Source organism: Eumetopias jubatus, unplaced genomic scaffold (genome assembly GCF_037043125.1).
Source record: "Eumetopias jubatus isolate StellerSeaLion01/CBP00866 unplaced genomic scaffold, mEumJub1_p1.0 scaffold_8, whole genome shotgun sequence".
Taxonomy (NCBI): domain Eukaryota; kingdom Metazoa; phylum Chordata; class Mammalia; order Carnivora; family Otariidae; genus Eumetopias; species Eumetopias jubatus.
The window spans coordinates 122328026-122350189 of NW_028274814.1; the positions used below are offsets into that span (position 1 = coordinate 122328026).

Sequence of the window (22164 nt, forward strand, 5' to 3'; positions counted from 1 at the left end):
AGATTCTGTATAGTAAAATATAAACTTTGAAATCTTAGTGGCTTAAGGGAAAAAGGTTTACTTCTTATTCATTTAAATTCTATATGTGATAAGCACCCTATCTCCATCTTGTAGCTACTCTACGTAGAACATACAGCCTCCAAGGTCATGATGGCAGGGTGAGAGAGCAAGATGAAGGCAGCACACTGTCTTGCGAGGACCTTAGTCCAGAAGTGGCACATGACACTTCCACTTGTAGTCCTGTGGCCAGACTTGATCACATGGCCCCACCTCCATGACAAAAGAGGTTGAGAAAGTTTTAAGGTCCCGTGTCCTTTGTAGCATTTCTGACCCCCACTTCCAGGACCCAATTCAAGATCACACATTGCACTTTGTGCTTCTCTTAATCCCCTTACATCTAGAGGAGTTCCTCAGTCTTCCTTTGTCCATTATAGCACTGGCATTTTTGAAGAGTGCTGGCCAGTTATTCCATAAACTGTCCCTCAATTTGGGTTTTTCTCAATTAGATTCAGATCATGAACTTTGGGCAGAAATGCTGCACATGTTGTGTTCTCAGTGTCTCATCAGGACACACATGATCTCAGTTTTCTCCACTACTGGTGACATTAACAATAGACACTTCAACTGAATAGCTAAATTGAGGTCATTTATCATCACACAAATGGATTTTATAATTCTTATTATTAAAAACCAATTTGTTGTTTTTCAAAATCTTACTCTGATGAATCATATAGGTGAGATTAAGTCAGAGTGGCTAGGAGCACAGGCTTTAGCACCTGACATATTGGTTCAAATCTCTGATCCCACTTAGCAATTGTGACCTTGAGCAAATTAATGAATCCCTTAGTTTCTTCCTTTGGAAACTGATCATAATGAGAATGTCAGCAGTTCATTTGCTTGTAATGAGGATTAAAGGAAGCAATGAATGTAATAAAGCACTTCTTAATTCTTGACCTAGAACAAAGTAAGTGCTCAATAAAAATTAGTGATTGTTATTATTATAATTAACCCCTACAATGGCAGTCAGAGACAGCTGTTTTAAGGTAATTATACCATGGTTATTGAAAGGAAAAACCTCAGTTTTCCACCTATGTGTTTCTTCCCTCCGAGTCTCCTTTACTGCTCATACAAAACACTTCTGGCCACCAGATGTGTGGAGATTTTTTTCCCCTACACCGAGTAATTCTTTGTGACACCGAGTGTCCTACAATTTAACTCAATTCTTTTTTTTTTTAAGATTTTATTTATTTATTTGAGAGAGAGAGAATGAGAGATAGAGAGCACGAGAGGGAAGAGGGTCAGAGGGAGAAGCAGACTCCCTGCCGAACAGGGACCCCAATGCGGGACTCAATCCTGGGACTCCAGGATCATGACCTGAGTTGAAGGCAGTCGCTTAACCAACTGAGCCACCCAGGCGCCCCAATTTAACTCAATTCTGACACTATTTACCTCGAGATAGTGTCAGATCCCACACCTACGGGTTCAGTCCAGAAGCCAATCATAAGCTCAGGTTGTCACCTGTGTTTCTGACCAGCCAGCTATACATTAGAGGTCCTAGTGACCCCCTCCTTGGATTTGATTAATTTGCTAGAGAGGCTCACAGAACTCAGGGAAACACTTAACATTTATGAGTTTATTCAAGGATATGATAAAGGATACAGATGAACAGCCAGATGAAGAGATACACAAAGAGAGGTCTGGGAGGATCCTGAGTATAGGAGCTTCTGTCCCTATGGCATTGGGGTGTGTCACCCTCCTGGTGTGGATATGTTCAGTCTGGAAGCTCACCAAACCCCATACTATTGGGATTTTTATGGAGGCTTCCTCACATGGACATGATCAAATATTAACTCCATTTCTTGCCCCTCTCCCCTCTCTGGAGAATTGGGGGTTGGGGCCAAAGATCCCAAGCTTCTAATCAAGGTTAGGTCTTTCTGGTGACTACCCCTATCCAGCAGCCATCCAGGAGCCTAACCAGAGTCATTTCAATAGAACAAAAGATGCTTCTACTGCTCTTATCACTTAGGAATTTATAAGAGTTTCAGGAGCTCTGTGTCAGAAACCAGGGGCAGAGACCAATATATATTTTCTATTATCTCACAGTTATATAAGAGAATGTCCTTGTTAGGGGCGCCTGGGTGGCTCAGTCATTAAGTGTTTGCCTTTGGCTCAGGTCATGATCCCGGGGTCCTAGGATCGAGCCCCGCATCGGGCTCCCTGCTCGGTGGAGAGCCTGCTTCTCCCTCTCCCACTCCCTCTGCTTGTGTTCCCTCTCTCGCTGTCTCTCTCTCTGTCAAATAAATAAATAAAATCTTTAAAAAAAAGAGAATGTCCTTGTTTTTAGGACATGTACATTGAGCTATCTAGACATAAAGGGGCATGAAAGCTTGCTTTCAAAGGATTTGTAAATATATGTATAAATAAAAAAGATAAGAAAATATAGCAAGTCATTAACAATTGCCAAATCTGTACTATTCTTAAAATTGTTTAAATCTTGTCTTATTTCAAAATAGAAAGTTAAAAAAAAAAGAAGAAGAAGCATTTATTCGTGGACTGGTTGGCACCAGGCACTACTCTGGCCACAGAAAAGTAAGTTTTTGGCAAGGATATGTACAGCATGCTACATAATTCACTGTAGATAATTTACTGTAGATAAGACTGGTAGAATCCAAACTATAATTGCCTTTCTTTATCATAAAGGCTTTTGATTCATTAGGCTTGCTCTTCAAAGCAAAGTTATGGTTTCCCCCTCCTTGGAGGTTTTGAAGTAGGAAAAAAATGAAGTTTCTGAGTGGGGTGTTTGGAAGGGGACATGAATTTTTGTAACCAAAGGTTCCATGGCAATATAAAAACTGAGGAGAAATGGAAATCCCCTTTGAAAGCAAAGGCATTCTGGCAACAGAAATCCAAGGCTCTGGTGGAGTGGTTGAGATATAGTAAAACCACCCCTTCCATTCAAATTCATTCTTGCTCAAAGCACTGATGGACTAAATCAATCACTCAACAAAAACCACAGATACTGGTGGCTTCCCATCCTCCCCTAAAGCATGGGGGCGGATAAACTACCCAAGAAAAACAAGCAAACAAATGGCAAAGTTTCCCAATCTTCTTTCCGCCAGGTCAGAAGAGTTTCTGAATCAAGAATAGTTCTATAGAGGACCTTAAACTGGGAGAGTAAAATTGTATTTAAAAGGGATACAAATAGGTTATAAATCAGAATATTGCAAAGCAGAGATAAGCTGTGAGAAATACTTACTGGAGAATTGTTTCCCATTTCCCATAGATTTGTCCTATCTAACCAGCCATCATCATTTCTGAAAGAGGATAAAAAGCTCTTGAATGTCTTTTTTTCTGCATACATGCTTCTGATTAATACAAGAGGTACAGAATAAATGATTTAATATGGGCAAAGTGCTCAGAACAATGCTAGGCACATGCTACATTCCTAATAACTTATATTTTGAAAGAGATAAAAACTATTAGCTGAACAGAGTTGAGATTGACTCCCACTTAAACCACAGTTATATGGGAATAAGTCAGGCCCCATTGCAATGTCCTGGGGACCTAGAACTTCTTCTGAAGACAATTCAGAATAGCATGCTTTAAAGTGCCTTTCCAAGGTCCCTTCTCTCTGTGGCTTTTCCTGATTCATGCAGACCTTCATCTCATATCCTCTCATATCCATGCATAACTAAGCTTTCAAAATTCTTTTTTTTTTAAATAATTTTACTTCTTAAGTTTATTTATTTATTTTTTAGTAATCTCTACACCCAGCATGGGGCTTGAACTCACAACCCTGAGATCAAGAGTCGCATGCTCCACCAACTGAGCCAGCCGGGCTCCCCAGTTCTGTTAAGTTTTGCTTGTATTTTGAAGCTCTGCCATTCGGTGCATACACATTTGGGATGATTGATATCTTCCTGATTGAAATGTCCCTTTTGTTTCTAGTAATGCTTCTTTTTTTTTTTTTTTTATTTATTCACGAGAGACAGAGAGAGAGAGAGAGAGAGAGAGAGAGAGGCAGAGGGAGAAGCAGGCTCCCAAGGAGCAGGGAACCCGATGTGGGACTCGATCCCAGGACCCTGGGATCACGACCTGAGCCGAAGGCAGACGCTCAACCATCTGAGCCACCCAGGCGCCCAGCTTTCAAAATTCTTTTCCCGTGTCTATTTCTCTTGCACAACTACTCCAGCTGTTTCCTCATATAACTCCCTAAAGATTTTCAGGGCCCAAAGGACAGAAGTCTTGTCCTGTTTTTGCACAGGCTCAATCAATGGGTTAAACTGAATTTTGCTGGATTCCAGGCTTCAAATAGGAGGGTCAGGATTAATTTCCCTCTGCATAGTATCACCATAGGTGATACTCATACCAAGATGAGTCTTTTCCTTAGGTAGATAGTGCTATGTAACCTTGGGCAAGTTATTTAACCACTCTGTGCCATATCATAAGTAATGTCAGTGATGTCATTGTTAGTGTTATTGATATTAGGCACAGGAAAAATTGAATTTGGAAAAGGCAGAGCTGGGATTTCAAACCAAGGAGTCTGTCTCCAACCTTAAGAGTCTGAGCTCTTAACCATTTCTCTTGATTTCTTAAATTGAGAAAAAGATCCTAGATAAGTATTGATCTGGTCTGTGACACTATAATTTTACTTGTTCTAGAATTTCATATAAATTGAATCTTACAGTATGGTGTCTTTTATATCTGAATTCTTTTACTAAGCAAAATGCTTTTGAAATTCATCCATGTTGAGTGGGTGTGCAAAACAGTTTGTTCCTTTTTCTCCTCAGTAAAATTCCATTGTATGGCTATACCGCAATTTGTTTATTCATTCGAGAGTTGATGGAAATTTGGATTATTTCCAGTTTGGGCATATTATGAATAAAGCTGCTATGATCATTTTTATACAAGTCTTTGTGTAGACATGTTTTCATTCCTCTTGAGCAAATACCTAGGAGTGGAATGAGTGGGTCAAAAAGTAAGTGCATGTTCAACTTTATAAGAAACAAACAGACTAGGGCGCCTGGGTGTCTCGGATGGTTAAGCGTCTGCCTTCGGCTCAGGTCATGATCCCAGGATCCTGGGATCGAGTCCCGCATCAGGCTCCCTGCTCTTTGGGAGCCTGCTTCTCCCTCTGCCTCTCTCTCTCTCTCTCTCTCCTTGTCTCTCATGAATAAATAAATAAAATCTTAAAAAAAAAGAAGCAGACTATTTCACAAATGGCTATATCATTTCATATTCCCACCAGCAATGTATGAGAGTTCCAATTGCTTCATATCCTTGCTAACACTTAGTAATTATCAATCTTTTTAATTACACCCATTCTAGCATGTGTGTAGATGTAGCTCATTGTGATTTCTATTTGAATTTCCCCAATGATGAATGATGCTGAGCATCTTTTCATGTGTTTATCCTTCATATATTTCTCTTTAGTGAAGTGAATCTTTTGTCCTCTTTTTAAACTTGAGTTTTAGTCTTATTATTGAGTTTTAAACGTTTTTTTTTTAATGTTCTGGATACAAGTCCTTTATCAGAAATAAGTTTTGCATATATATTCTCCCAGTTTAATTATCTTCTCAGGATCTCTTGAAGAGCCAAGGTATAAATTTATATGAACTTCAACTTATCAATTCTTCCGTTTTAGGTTCTGTGTATTTTGTATCTTATTTTAGAAATCTTTCCAAATATAAGAGCATAAAATCTTTTTCTTATGTTTTCATATTGAAGTTTTCGAGTTTTACCTCTTTACTTTAAATCTTCGAGTTATTTTGAGTTAATTTTTATATATGTTATAAGGTAAAAGTTGGGGTTTATTTTTTTTCCATCTGTATATCAGATTATTCCAGATTCACTTTAAAAAATTAATCAATCATACATGTGTAAGTCTATTTCTGGACTCTCTATTCTTTTCCACTGATCTACATGTCTATCCTTATGCCAATATCAAACTATGATATTGATTACTGTGACTTTATGGTAAGTCTCCAACATTGTTCTTCTTTTATATAATTGTTTGGCTATTTCACATTCTTTGAACTTCTATATAAATTTTATAATCAGCTTGTCAATTTCTACAAGTCATGTGCTGTATTTTGATTGGCATCATCTAAATCTATAATTAAATTTGAGAGGATTTGACTTCATAACAATATTGAGCTTTCTAATCCATGAACATTGTATAACTCTCCACTTACTCAGATCTCTTTATTTTATTTTATTTTTTTACAACCAACACATCTTTTATTTACTTGATTGAAAGTCTAATGGTACATATGAGGTTTAATCGAGTTGCTCTCCATTTTATTCACACTGACTCCACGGAGTTGTATTCTCAAGCATGATTCCGCTCAACTGCTGCTCTTACTGGGGCTTTGTTTTCTTTTTTCTTTTTCTTTTTTAAAGATTTTATTTATTTATTTGAGACAGAATGAGAGAGAGAGAGAGCACATGAGAGGGGGGAGGGTCAGAGGGAGAAGCAGACTCCCCGCCAAGCAGGGAGCCCGATGCGGGACTCGATCCCAGGACTCCAGGATCATGACCTGAGCTGAAGGCAGTCACTTAACCAACTGAGCCACCCAGCCACCCTGGGGCTTTGTTTTCTTTCAGGGTCAAGGTGGGTACTTTCATACAAAATCTTATTTTTAATTCCATCTCTGGCAATTCTTTCCTGGATTCTTAGCTTCGCATAATTATACCTACAATGGAACCAGCATCCTAAAGTCACCAGTATAAATCCTCCTACTCCAACATCACATGATCTTCTAATCCTACTAGTTAACAAAAAATGTCCAAGGCCAGCCACAACAGATCCTAATGAACCATACAATATCAAATCCCGTGCACAGGGAATGTTTTCAACATCTAAAATTCCTAGGAACTTAAAGGGCTTCCACTTGGTGGGCTCGCCGGGCTCCGGCGTGGAGGCCATGGGATCTGGTGGGTGCCTGCGGCCCCGCCCCCACTCAGATCTCTTTAATATCTCTCAACAATGCTTTCAGTATTCATGCCTTACACATATTTATCCTTAAGTATTTTGTGTTTTTAAAATGCTATTATAAATGATACTGTTTTCAGGCGCCTGGGTGGCTCAGTCGGTTAAACGTCTGCCTTTGGCTCAGGTCATGATCCCAGGGTCCTGGGATGGAGTCCCAGGACTCCATCTGTGCTCTCTCTCACTATTCTGTCTCTCTCTCTCAAATAAATAAATAAAATCTAAAAAAAAAATTTAAAAAAATGATACTGTTTTCAAATTTCAATGTCCACTTGTTTGTTGCCAATATATAGAAATACAATCGATTTTTTTATATTAACCTTATATTCTGCCACCTTGTTAAATTCATTTATTAGTAGCAGTAGCATTTTTGTGGATTTCTTAGTATTGTATACATAGCTAATCATATCATCTTTACGTATAGACAATTTTGTAGCTTCTTTTCCGGTCTGTATGCTTTTTATTCCTTTCTCTTGCCTTATTACACTGGTTAGGACCTCCAGTACAATATTAAATAGAGCAAATTGAAGACACTTGAAATGTATACAGTTGAAGTGGGTACATTTTATTGAATGTAAATTGTATCAGTTAAAGCAATTAAAGCAATTAAACAAAGAGACTATTAGACTGAGGTGACTCTCATGCTTGATAGCCTACATAAGCAAACCAAAACCTAGGACACAGTCAATTGTAAATGCACTCATATCCAAGAGGATGAAATTTAAGAACAACCGGGACGCCTGGGTGACTCAGTCGGTTAAGCCTCTGCCTTCAGCTCAGGTCACAATCCCAGGGTCCTGGGATTGAGTCCCACATAGGGCTCCTTGCTCAGTGGGGAGCCTGCTTCTCTCTCTGCCCTGCTGCTCCCCCTGCTTGTGTGCTCTCTCTGCCAAATAAATAAAATCTTAAAAAAAAGAAAGAAAGAAAGAAAGAAAGAAAGAAAAAGAAATTTAAGAACAACCAATCACAAACAGTAAACTAGGCTTTCTCACATAAAATAACTGCTTAAGCTGTAGCCTGTCAAACAATTTCCTTGCTTTGCTTCTATATCTGCTCTATAGGCATCTAAGAACATTTCCCCTAGCTTCTGTCCGGGGGGTGCTTTTAACCACTTTTGGTTTGGTGCTGCCCAATTCAAATCAATATTTTGTATCCTATTTTAGAAATCTAAATTCAAATCAATATTTGCTCATATAAACTCTTGTAAACTTTAATGTGCCTCAGTTTAATCTCTTTTTTTAAAAGATTTTATTTATTTATTTCACAGAGAGACACAGTGAGAGAGGGAACACAAGTAGGGGGAGTGGGAGAGGGAGAAGCAGGCTTCCCGCCGAGCAGGGAGCCGGATGCGGGGCTTGATCCTAGGACCCCGGGATCATGACCTGAGCCAAAGGCAGACGCTTAACGACTGAGCCACGCAGGCGCCCCAACTTTTGGTTTCTAAACCACATCGGCACATGATTTTTTTTTTCCTGTTAATATATTGTTAGTCTACAGCATGTAGAAGCAAAAATAAAGTTGGCTTCCTTGAACTGTGCACTAAGAACAATAGCACTCCCACTCAGGGCTCATCACGGTAAGTATACTCTTAACTCATCCCCTCTTTTATCCCTAATTGTGAAAAATTTCTTCTGAACGAAGGAGGAAGGTATATATTAAACATGTGTTATATGATAAAATGCCAGCCTCTCATTTTTGAAAAGGTTTTATATTTTTTAAACTAGGTAATACATATGATAAAAAAGAAATTCAAAGAGTATCAAACACTATATAATGAAAAGCAAGTCTTCCATCTCTGGTACCCAACCCCTAGTGTTCCCTAAGACACTCATTTTTTTAACCGTTTCTTATGTATCCTTCCAGGCTATTCTATGTGTATGTAAGCACACATAATATTTAATATAGTCTTATAAATACAATCAAATTCTTCCATATACACTAGTATCGTGCATCTTTTAATTTTACAATATATCTTAGAATTCCACTTTGATATAAAAAAGTACCTCATTGCCATAGCTACATAACATTTCATTGAACAATGTGCAACAGAAACCATAAATTGTTCACAAAGCCTAAAATATTTACTACTTGGTTCTTCACAGAAAAAATTTGCTAGGTTCTGTTTTTGCTACTAATTTTTCTCAACAGTGAGTGATTGGAGAGCATGATCTAATCACTCACTATTGAGTTAGTCGTTAATAACAAAGAAGTTAATACTAAAAGACCTTGAGATACTGTATTTAGAAATTAAAAATGTACTTACAAATAACTCAAGGGTCAAGGAAGAAATCATAATGAAAGTTAACAATTAGAACAGCATGGTGGTAAAAATATTCTCTATCAGAATTTGTGAGATAGGGCAAAAGTGATGTTTTTAGTCTTACATAGGCTCATAGTGGTTAAAAAACAAAACAAGCACAAACAAATATTAAAGACAAGTATCCCAAATAAGAGGTTAGAAAGGAAATACAGAACAAATCCAAAGAGAATAAAGGAAGGATATAGTAAATATGAGAATGAATCAAAGAAGCAAACAATAAAAGCAACAGTTGACATTTTTTGAAAAGGTCAACAAAATTATTTTGTTTTGTTTTGTAAAATAGAGAAAGCATGAATGGATGTATTGAGTTCTTTTTTGTGGTTTTTGCATTTTTCTGTTCTAAAATTTCTATTTGGTCCTTCATATTTGCCATGCCCCCCAACTCTGCTTTTAACAAAAAATAATAATTGCCAGTTACCTGCTGAGACTTTCAATCTTCTGTTTTATCTCCTTAAACACTATAAATACAATTATTTTTAAATACAATTATTTTTAAGCCTGGGCTGATAAGCCTAGTGTCAGAAGCCCTTGTGTGGTTATCTCTATTTTTTGTCATGAACTGGTTCTCCTTCAATTTGCCTAATCTATGTGCCTGATGATTCTTTAATGTCTGCTGAACATTGTATTTGAAACAACGTAGAAGTAATTTGAGGCTATGATGTAATCTCCTACAGAAAAGTGCCTAAGGACATTAACAACAGGGATTGCCTTAATCCAATTTCAGGGATTGAAATGACAGGTACAAAATCAGGCTAAAATTCCTAGTAGGGCAAGTCTACCTTTTGTTTTGATGTACTCCTAGTGTGAAGGCTTGAAGGCTCTCAACTCAAATTGCTAGAGGGGGAATTTAAATGCCTCTCCTCCCCAGAGCAAGCCACGGTGAATGTTTAACAGCATCAGAAAAGACGGAAACAAAACAGGCATCGTAGGTAGGCTCCTAATTTGGTGCATGCTCAAATCCATATCCCTAAAATATCTGACATTTGAAGTACTTAGAAGTGATTTCTGAGTGCAGGAAAGGTCAGATAAAGATCACTTTCTTCAGTGCCTCCAAGCAAGCAATATAATCCTGTAATTAAACAGGACTCTCTCCTCAGCAGCCCACAGCCCCACTGCTTCTTTCAGCCCTTGACCTGCTATCTCCCTGGTGGCTTCTTCTGCCTGGACTGTCTTCCCACCGATGTCCATGTGTTTCACTTCCCCAAACTGCCCCACAGTTGATCAAACATTTTTTTTCCAATGACTTATTATAGCACAGCCCTCAAGAGGAATTCGGGTAAATATATTTCCTTTACCGCTATACATTTGTGGTGATAGATTAGGGCTAGATATTGTAGATTGTTATTCCTGGAACCTACCAGCCCAGCCCACCCTTATCTGTCTCTGCATCCCACCGTGAGGATGGTCTCCTAAGAGATTCCCGAGTATTCTACCACACCCAGCACCCATTTCCACAATAGAGATGGTTTTCCCCAGAAGCGGTTTACCTCTCCTTCTGGATACTTCTTGGATAGTTCTAGAATAGGCTTCTTTCTCTGAGGATTAGTAGCATTCCCTCCTGAATGACTCATCCTCTCCTCCTCTTTTTGGATATTCCGGCTCACCCATTTCTTTCAGGAGGTTTTGAGCTTGTTTTTATTCTTCTTGTTGTTTCATCTAATGAGAACAATATTATGTTTCCTCTGTCCAGTTTCTTGAGAGACTTTCACTTTGAACCTATCTGATGGCGATCCTTGCAAACGCCTGAACATTTAGGCACATTAGCACAAATCAGTACCACAAATCTGACAATTTAATCTCTAACTTCTTCTTTTTCACAGAAACCGTGGGAATTGGCACCATGAATGCAAAAGAAAAATAACTGGGCTTTTTGGTTTCTCATTAAACAAAATAAGAGAACATAGATGTCTTACCAAATATATTTAAAATCAGGTGGGTCTGCTTTTATATTTTTCCAAAGTAGCATGCCAAGAAACACGAATCTAGAGTCCATATGTAAAGTGCAGTGTTATCTGATGGAAAAGTTATTCCCACTTAGTGTAGGTCTTCAAACAAGAAATTGCACTTAGAATTGATTGGAGGCTGAGGTGAGCGGGACAAAATCGGCTTTCTAAACGGTCAGACTTTTTCATTACTGTCATATTTCCAAATTTCTGTCATAAATGTACACAGATTATATTTAAACCATGAAGGACTTTTAATAGAATAAAAAATTAATTTTGCAACACTAATGAGTATTTTCATATTCAAAGCAAAATTGTTTCCTTAGAATTTTCTTTTTTGGAACTTTGTTAGATGACTTTCTTATATTGCTTGTTCCCTTTGTATATATGCTTTCACTGATAAGATGAACATATATGAAGCCATCTCCTGGTCCTGAAACTAAAACATTTTTAAAGATTTGTTTATTGGGCACCTGGGTGGCTCAGTTGGTTAAGCGTCTCCCAGGGTCCTGGGATCGTCCCGGGTTGGGCTCCCTGCTCAGCGGGGAGTCTACTTCTCCTTCTACCTGTCCCCTGCTCGTGATTTCTCTCTCTCTCTCTCAAATAAACAAAATCTTAAAGAGATATATAAAGATGTATTTATTTATTTTAGAGACAGAGAGAGTACGAGCAGGAGGGGCAGAGGGAGTGGCAGAGAATCTCCATCAGACTTCACACTGAGCACAGAGCCCGATGAGATCATGACCTGAGCCAAAACCAAGAGTTGGACGCTCAACCTACTGCACCACCCAAGTGCCCCCCACCCCAAAACTAAAACATTTTTAATAAATTATGTGCTACTTCCTTGAATCTCCATTTTTACATTCTCAGGAGTATCCACTGCTCTAAACTTTGTGCTTATTACTCCCTTGGTTTACAAACACACACACCATGGAAAGATGATAGGCTAGATAGATGATAGGTAGTTAGATAGATGAGAGATAAAAGAAAAAAAATAGGAAAGAAAGAAAAAAGAAAGAAAAGCTGATTAAAATATATTGTTTAATTGTTTTTGAACTCTAAAAATCTTGCCATATTTTAAGTGGTTTTCTAGGTTTTCCTTCTCTTAAACAAATATTTTATTTATTTATTTGAGAGAGAGAGAGTGAGAACACAAGTAGGGTGAGGCGCAGAGGGAGAGGCTGACTCCCTGCTGAGCAGGGAACCCAATGCAGGGCTCTATCCCAGGACCCCAGGATCATGACCCGAGCTGAAGGCAGATGCTTAACCAACTGAGCCTAGGCACCCCTAGGTTTTACTTTTTTCACTGAATATTGTAGTCAAGATTCTTCCTTGTCATTGCATTTAGCTGGAGTTTATTCATTTTCACTCTTCTGTATGATTCCATTATGCAAACATACCACAATTTACTCATTCTCTTGCCAATGTGTATATAGATGTATCTATGTAGGTATCTATCTTTGTGTGTGTTTGTGTATATAAATACCTCTTTCTTCCCCTCTCCATAGAGATATGAGTTGTTTGCAGATCTTTTCTATTATAGACATGGCTGCTAACACCATCTTTGTACAGATAACCTGGCACTCATGTACCAGTGTATATACTTATAGCCATTTATAGAATGAAAAGAAGTTTTCCTGAGACTGTAATAACATATCGAGATGGATATAATTAAAACAGAAGCAGACTGACACCCTGAATCAAATGCAAACCATAAACCAGGATACCTGAGCATTGTACCTTACATACTTGCTTGAAGAGGGCAGTCAGCCCAATATGCAAATAAAAAGACATTGATGAAAAACATTAAAATAAAGTAAAAATAAAAAAATAAAAGACAATGTTGGTATCTGCCAACATTTTCCAGAGATGATAACTGAAAAGCTGAATTGCAAATGAGGAGATCTGAATTCTAAGTAACACTAACTCACTGAGTGATTTCTGACCTATCTGAGCATCAGTTTCCTCACCAGCAATATGGTGATAACACTTGCCTTGCCAGCCTCATGGGCTTTTGTGAGTGTAGATGATGCACGGCCCTCATTTATTCATCTGACCTTCACTGACGTCCCACGTTGGGTTATAGTGTTTTGCCACCTACTTCAGGAAGGCAAAAGATATATGAGAACTCTTCTTTTCCTCTTTGGAGTTGTCAAAGTACTACAGCAGAGATAATGCTGAAAATGACAGAATCCTTTTTTTTTAAAGATTTTATTTATTTATTTGTCAGAGAGAGAGAGCGCGCACGCACAATCAGGGAGAGAGGCAGGCAGAGGGAGAAGCAGGCTCCCCGCTGAGCAAGGAGCCCGAAGCAGGACTCAACCCCAGGACCTTGGGACCACGACCTGAGCCGAAGGCAGATACTTAAGCAACTGAGCCACCCAGGCGTCCCCCTGAAAACGACAGAATCCTATGGAAGTAGAAGGTTATATGATCATGGTGGTGGTGGTGGTTATCATGAAGAATATGTAAAAGTTATAAAAATTATAAAAGTGAAAAACTGGACCATAAAGTACTGAGAATCCCCTGAAGAAGATCTTTGAGGGATATATCTCTCTTTCTCTCTCTCTTTTTTTTAAAGATTTTATTTATTTACTTGAGGGAAAGAGAGAGAGAGAGAGAAACATAGAGGGAGAGGGGGAAGCAGACCCCTGCTGAGCAAGGAGCCTGATGCAGGGCTTAATCCCAGGGCCCTGGGATCATGACCTGAGCTGAAGGCAGATGCTTAACCAACTGAGCCATCCAGGCACCCTGCAATTCCTCTTTTTTCTAACCATACCAAAGGCACTTGATAGATTTTTAAAAATGAGTATTTTCATTGTTAATTTCAGTTATCTGATAAAAGTTCAATATAAAGATACTATATATTTCATAATGAATGCCAACTGGTTCTAGAAACTTAGAGCCAGTTATAAACACATACCTTAGCTGTAACTTGGGGTCTCATTAAGTGTCAGTTTCCCAAACTGCTTTGAGCTCAGAGTATCCCACCCCCCACCTCCACCCCACTTTCCGTACCAGTTTCCTACCAGTTAACCAGTTAACTTCTGTAGCAATGGGTTGCTGCTTCTCCATAACTAAGGACACTGTAGCCTTGTTAATGGATTTTGTTAAAACATAGGGTTACCACTTATAAACTGCTAGGAAAAAAAAAAAAATCCTAACCAAAAGGACCTAGAGATGAAGCAGAACCCATTGTAAGCCTGTCTTCCTGGTGAACTAGAAAGTGAAATAGGCATGATGACCCCAGTAAGAGGAGGGAGGGAGGTCATTCCTCTTCCCTTTCCTAGGCCAGTGAATAGTTTGAGTTTAGAAGCTTCTGAGGCCGGAAAGACTGAAGGGAAGAGGGATACTTGCTCTCTAGATTGAAGATAAGGATGTATTAAGAATTCAGCTATGGTTTAGCTCACCTCTCCCTGCCTAAAAATGCAGTCAGGTACACCAGTAGGTTGTCAGAGAGTGTCCCTGCACAGGATCAGTCATGGTTTAGAACACAGGATAACTACCATTTACATAGGGGGTGCCTGGGTGGATCAGTCAGTTAAGCATCTGCCTTCGGCTCAGGTCATGATCCCAGGGTCCTGGAATGGAGCCCTGCATCTGGCTCTCTGCTCAGCGGGGAGCCTGTTTCTCCCTCTCTCTGCCCCTCCTCCTGCTCATGCTCTCTCTCTCTCTCAAATAAATAAATAAAATCTTTTTAAAAAATACTATTTACATCGACATGGATGGAACTGTAGGGTGTTATGCTAAGAGAAATAAGTTTATCAGAGAAAGACAACTATCATATGGTTTCACTTACGTGGAACATAAGGAATAGTACAGAGGACCACAGGGGAAGGGAGGGAAAAATTGAATGGGAAGAAATCAGAGAGGGAGACAAACCATGAGAGACTCTCAAACTGAGGGCTGCAGAAAGTGGTGGGTGGGGGGTTGGGGTAACTGGGTGATGGGTATTAACGAGGGCACGTGATGTGATGAGCACTGGGTGTTATAAGCAACTAATGAATCACTGAACACTACATCAAAAACTATTGATGTATTATATGTTGGCTAATTTAATTAAAAAGAAAAAAAGAACACAGGATAACAAATTGCCACCCTTGCAGCACCCCACAGAGACCATGAGAATAGATCTGTTGTCTCCCCTTCTCTATGGAGCCTTCACTAGTCTTTTTTTTTTTTTTAAGTTTATTTATTTACTTGAGAGAGAGAGCAAGGAGGAGTGGTGGAGAGGCAGAAGAAGTAAACTCCCGCTGAGCAGGGAGCCCGAGGTAGGGCTCTAACCCAGGACTCTGGGATCATGACCCAAGCAGAAGGCAGACACTTAACTGACTGAGCCACCAAGGCACCTGGTTTTTCACTAGTCTTATGTCAAAGGAGTTTCCTCCATTGGTATGAACACTGATAGGAGCTATTAATTACAGTAAATACATAGAGACTGTGGAGAATATTCGTGCAACCCGGTTATTGGAAAGAGGCACCAGATACAGCAAGGGAAGATCTGGTATTGAGTCCTGACTCTGTTGCTTGCCAGCTAGGCTGCAGGTCCCAAATGTGGTAGAAAGTGCACAGTTTTGGTGATGGCACGGCTACCACACTATATGTTTACTACTATTCCGCACTATCTCAATAAAACCTCTCTAGAGCCATTATCAAATTCTTATTCTCATTCTCATTTTGTCTCAGTTTCACTCCAAAGATAAGGAAGCAAAGTCTGGTTGAATGGTTAAAAGTCTTCGATTGGAGTCAGATAGAACTGGTTTGAAAAACCTTCACCTCTACCACTTACTAGCCATGTGACCTTGAGAAAGGCACTTAGCTTCCTGGAACCTCTGTTGCTTCATCAGTGAAGGGGGATAATTATAAAGCAGTACCTAACGCTTGTTGAGCATTTATTAAATGTCAGGACAGTCGAAAGTACATTACATGGATTCCCTCAGATTTTCCAAAACTCTATGTGTAAGTAAAATCATTATCCGCATTTTACAGAGAGGAAACAGAAAGTTTAAGTTGCCCCAGTTTACACAGATAGGAGATATGGAACCAGAATCAGAACTCACGGAGAGGACACCTGGGTGGCTCAGTCATTTAAGCATCTGCCTTCGGCTCAGGTCATGATTCTGGGGTCCTGAGATGGAGCCCCGCATCGGGGTCCTTGCTCAGCAGGGAGCCTGCTTCTCCCTCTGCCTGCCATTCCCCCTGCTTGTGCTCGCTCTCTGGCTGTGTCTCTCTCTGTCAAATAAAAATCTTTAAAAAAAGAAAAGAAAATAATCAGGAAGAGAAAAACACTTACAGCACTGTACTATATTTATAAAAGAAAAAAATCTGTATATAGGTGAACCTGCACAGTTCAAACCTGTGTTGTTCAAGGGTCAACTGTGTACTGTGTACAATGTAGTGATTCAACAATTATATATACTACTCAGTGCTCATCATGATAAGTGTACTTTTAATCCCCTTCACCTATTTCACCCCTGCCCCCTCCTTACCTCTCCTCTTGTAACCATCAGTTTGTTCTCTAGAGTTAAGAGTCAGTTTTTTGGTTTGTCTCTTTTTTCCTTTGTTCATTTGTTTTGTTTCTTAAATTCCACATCTCAGTGAAATAAGGTTCTTACATGATACATGAAATGGTATAATGGTAACTCAAAAATTACAGAAGTAGGGCGCCTGGGTGGTTCAGTTGGTTGGGCGACTGCCTTCAGCTCAGGTCATGGTCCTGGAGTCCCGGGATCGAGTCCCGCATCGGGCTCCCTGCTCAGCGGGGAGTCTGCTTCCTCCTCTGACCCTCTTCCCTCTCGTGCTCTCTATCTCTCCTTCTCTTTCTCTCAAATAAATAAAATCTTTAAAAAAAATTACAGAAGTATATCATATCATAACATATAATCAAAATATAAAAAGCTAATGGAGGAAATAAAATGAAATAATAGAAATGCTTGTTTTATCCAAAAGAAAGCAAGAAAGAAAAGAACAAAGGAACAAAAATAAATAGGACAAATGGAAAACAAATAGGAAGATAACAGACCTAAATTTCTTTTTTTTCTTTAAGATTTATTTATTTATTATAGAGAAAGAGAGAGCAAGCGGGGGGAGGGGCACACATACGGGGGGGGGGGGGAGAGAGAGCAGACTCCCCGCTGAGCAAGGAGCCTGACACCTGGCTTGATCTCATAACCCTGAGATCTCGACCTTGAGATCACAAATAGCTGAAATCAAGAGTTGGATGTTTTAACCCACTGAATCCAAAAGACATACTTTAAATACAAGGACACAGCAGATTGGACATGTCAAAAGTAAAAAGGTTAAGAGCGCTAGTATGGTTAATATAAAAGTAGACTTCAAAGATTACAAGAAAGGATTACCAAAAAGAAATACAGACATTTTATGATGACAGAAGACTCAATTTATCAAGAACATATAACAATTCCAAATGAGTATGCATCTAATAATAGAGCTTCAAAATACATGAAGCAAAAATGAACAGAACTAAAGACAGAAATAGACAAATCCACAATTATAGTTGGACATTACTCCTTGTAATCTCTGTAACCTTCTGTAATCTTTATAACTGATAAAATATGCAGGCCAAAAAGAGTCAGTAAGAATATGGAAAATTTGAACAGTATTATCAGTGACGTAGATCTAACTGACATTTATCAGGCACTATGTACAATAATTGTAAAATATACATTCTTCCAAATACAAATGGAACCTTCATTAATATAGGCCCTATGTTGGGTCATAAAACAAGTCTCAATAAATTTCAAAGAATCTAGTGTAAGTAATTATTGAAATGAGAAGGCTAGTTATTTGTCTTATAATCTGTGATTCTGTGAATTCTCCTACTCTGATAAAAGAAATTTTCTAGCACCTTTTTCCAAATCTAGCAATATTATTTGCTTGCTAGGTTTTCAGAAACTTACTAAGTTTTTCTTTCTTTCTTTTTTGAAGATTTTATTTATTTATTTGATAGGCAGAGAGAGAGAAAGCACAAGCAGGGGGAGCTGCAGGCCAAGGAAGAGGGAGAAGCAGGCTTCCCGTTGAAGACCCTGGGATCATGACCTGAGCTGAAGGCAGACGCTTAACTGACTGAGCACCCCAAGCACCCCAAGATCTTACTAAGTTTAAGACTCAGTTCTTTAATCCCCTAAACAATGGAATTATTTCTTTATTATTTTTATTATTTTATTATTATTATTATTTTAAACTTTTGGTATAGTTAACATGTAGTGTTATATTGGTTTCAGGTGTACAATATAGTGATTCAACAATTATATATACTACTCAGTGCTCATCATGATAAGTGTACTTTTAATCCCCTTCACCTATTTCACCCCTGCCCCCTCCTCACCTCTCCTCTTGTAACCATCAGTTTGTTCTCTAGAGTTAAGAGTCTGTTTTTTGGTTTGTCTCTTTTTTCCTTTGTTCATTTGTTTTGTTTCTTAAATTCCACATATCAGTGAAATCATATGGTATTTATCTTTCTCTGATTATTTCACTTAGTTGTACCTTTTATATCCATTCATGTTGGTGCAAATGGCAAGATTTCTTTTTTTTATGGCTGAGTAATATTCCATTGTATATATGCACCACATTCTTTTTTTTTTTTTTTAGAAAGAGAGAGTGTACACGTGAGCTAGGGGGCTGGTGGTTGGGCTGAGGGAGAGGGAGAGAGATAATCTTAAGCAGGCTCATGTCCAGCATGGAGCCCAACAGAGGACTTCACTCTCTTTCTCAAAAAAAAAAAAAAACATATATATGAAGCTCTCTATTCTCTCTATTCTCAGAAAATGCAATCTTCCACCTGAAGCTTGGCACCATATGATATAGAATCCAGAACATCTGTTGCTTAAGATTCTCTAAAATAATCTCAGTTACCACTGCAGACAATGAACTTCTGCAAAAGAGACTTCATCAGGAATCGTCTCTTTAGAGCCCCTGTTACTCAGCTCATTTCTGGTGTTGAGGGAATCGTTGATGTCTACCTCGATAAAGATGTTCTGTGTATGTGTTTGTCTATTGGGTATAAATGTCTTAAGAAGCAGTACTTAGGGATGCCTACGTGGCTCAGTCGGTTGAGCGTCTGCCTTCCGCTCAAGTCATGATCCCAGGGTCCTGGGATTGAGTCCCACATTGGGCTTCTTGCTCAGTGGGGAGCCTGCTTCTCCCTTTGCCTGCTTTTCCCTCTGCCTGCCACTCTCCCTAATTGTGTTCTCTCTCTCCTCCACAGATGGATAAATAAAATCTTAAAAAAAAAAAAGTACTTAGACCTTAAATAGGAAGGCTTTGAGAATACAATATGGCAGGAGTTCCTAAACTGGAGTCTGTTGGCCCTACTTGGAGGATTGTCAGATAATGTGTGGTGATAGCATTTTCCTGGGGACAGAACTCACAACTTTCAGTAGATTCTCAAGGAATAGAAGCTTTGACCTCTAAAATGCTAAAAAGACTTGCATCATCTTTTCAAGTTGCTGAAAGCATTTTTACATCTTAGCCCTACAAAGGACACAAAACTATGTTTCTGTTTTTTCATCTGTAATATTGGGTTGTGTCAAAAAAAAAAAAACATCAGTGTGCTCATTTCTTTGGCTGAAGAAGTTCTTAAAGATTTTTTTTTAAGATTTATTTTATTTATTTATTTTAGGCAGAGGGAGAGGGAGAATGTCAAGCAGATTCCACACTGAATGCACGGGGCTCAATCTCATGATCCTGAGATCATGACCTGAGCCGAAACTAAGAGCTTAACGGACTGAACTACCCAGGTGCCCAGATTTTTTTTTTTTTTAAGTACAATCTACCCCCCCAGTGTGGGGCTTGAACTCAACCCCAAGATCAAGAGTCACCTACTCTACAAACTGAGCTTGGCTGAAGAAGTTCTGCATAGCAAGCCTGGCTGCCACTCAAGGGTCCATTTATTAATATCTTGCAGAATAAAACTCTGGAGACACCAGCTGGGAAAATACTGGCTTAGAAAGTTCACTTATGGGGCGCCTGGGTGGCTTAGTTGTTGAGCGTCTGCCTTCGGCTCAGGTCATGATTCCAGGTCCTGGGATCGAGCCCCACATTGGGCTCCCTGCTCAGTGGGAAGCCTGCTTCTCCCTCTCCCACTCCCACTGCTTGTATTCCCTCTCTCGCTGTGTCTCTCTCTGTCAAATAAATAAATAAAATCTTTAAAAAAAAAGTTCACTTATTTTTACATTCATTTCAAATATGTACCAAGCCTGCACTCCTCTAAGTATCTGTTGAGTTCTACAGAGGCTGCCATGCGGACTGAGAACCCTGGTCAAATGGAACCTAACCTGCAGACACAGGGCTCCAGCATGTTGCTTGAGAGGGTGTTCATGAAATTACCCAAATCTAGACCCAGCTCAGCCTATCTCCCACATCTAGACCCAAATCTAGATCCAGCCCAGCCTATCTCTCACTTGCATCAATGTGCTCATGAAGCCTTTTTGAGCCTAGGTTTATATTTCTCATCTGTAAAATGGGGCTAAGCATGCAATTTTTAGATTCTTCTGAAATATATTTTTGGTTCTTCTGGCTTGATGTATGGGTTGTTCTGGATCCTCCCTCCTACTTTCTAACTTTGCCTCTCAGCCCCTAGGCTCATTTTGCTTGAGCCCCCCATGGTTTTCTTCCTCTGCCTTGACTAAACCACACTCATTTCTATTTAAGGTTCTTTACACCTGTTGCTTCCTCTGCCAGGAGCTACTTCCCTGGTTCTTTGCATCCCTGAATTTCTTTTGCTCACTCTTTCTTATTGTTAGATTTCAGCTCACACACACATTCCCTCCTCAGAGAATTTTCGTGACCATTCATCATGACTCCATACTCTGTCCCTGTCACCTTTCTCTTATCATTTTCTTAGTATTCATTATCTAACACTTGAGTAGTTTGCTTTAAAAAAAATCATTTCTCCTCATTAGAACTTGTTCAGGGTTATAGTCCCAGGACACTGGACAGTGTCCAGTAGAGAAAAAAAGCTCAGAAATACATACTTGTTAAATAAATGAATCGAACGGAACAAAGCGGAGGGCGTAGACATGGAAATGGTACAGATTAAAACCTCATCAACATTAGTGATTACAGTTTTATATGGTCGTTACTATAACATCTACATTTCAGAAGAGGGGATGTGTGTTTACATTTGCATAACAAATTGGGTCCAAAAAGTAAATGGTCTAGAACAATAGTCCCGTATCAAAGGTGAGCTCAGATTCCAACAATGCAAAACAGAAAATCTCTCTCCCCACCCAAAAGGTTTACAAAAAATTCTCAGGTGGTTTTCCCCCTGGCAAAATGTGGTATCTATTAAAATGGTAGAAGTTTGCAGTTAGGTAAGGTTGGTTCAGACACGTGTTTCAGAAGGGAAAGTTATTTCTGGTTGCTACATGTGGATACTAGATCAGACTCTGATAGACAGGTAAAATGGAATGGGTAACTGGGCAGATAAATGGACTGGGAAGGAAGAATTATAGGTGGAGGGTGCACCCCATGATTTCCATCAGAGTCACCCAAATCCATCTCCAGTAGAACTTATAGTTAAATAAGAGAACTGGACCTCTCTGCAGATCAGCAGCTTCAAGTGTATCCTGGATCACCACGCATGAGCCATTCTTGACTGGGAACCTCTGCTGGATTTAGGTATGGAGGGAAGACCATAGCAATGGATTCCATTTCCTGCTCCTAAATGAATGGTGGTAAATAAGGCTAAGGTTGGGATGAGGAGCCTCGAATGCCAGGACAAAAGCTTGTGCCTTTAAGATCTCTAAGTAAGGCGATAAGTAGGAGCGAAGTGGTTTGAGAGGAAAGAGGCCAGTTTTGGAAGGCCAGAGTGAAGGCTGTTTACAGTTCAGGCAAGAAAGGCAACATAGGGTCTAGAATCGGGGGGAAAAACGGGAACAAAAAAGGGA

The 22164-nt window shown here is 39.3% G+C and overlaps 1 pseudogene; it reads right to left on the reverse strand.

The window, feature by feature from the left end:
• Positions 1-6738: 6738 nt before the first annotated feature.
• LOC114222923 (cytochrome c oxidase assembly protein COX20, mitochondrial pseudogene) lies at positions 6739-6928 on the reverse strand (annotated as a pseudogene).
• Positions 6929-22164: the final 15236 nt, after the last annotated feature.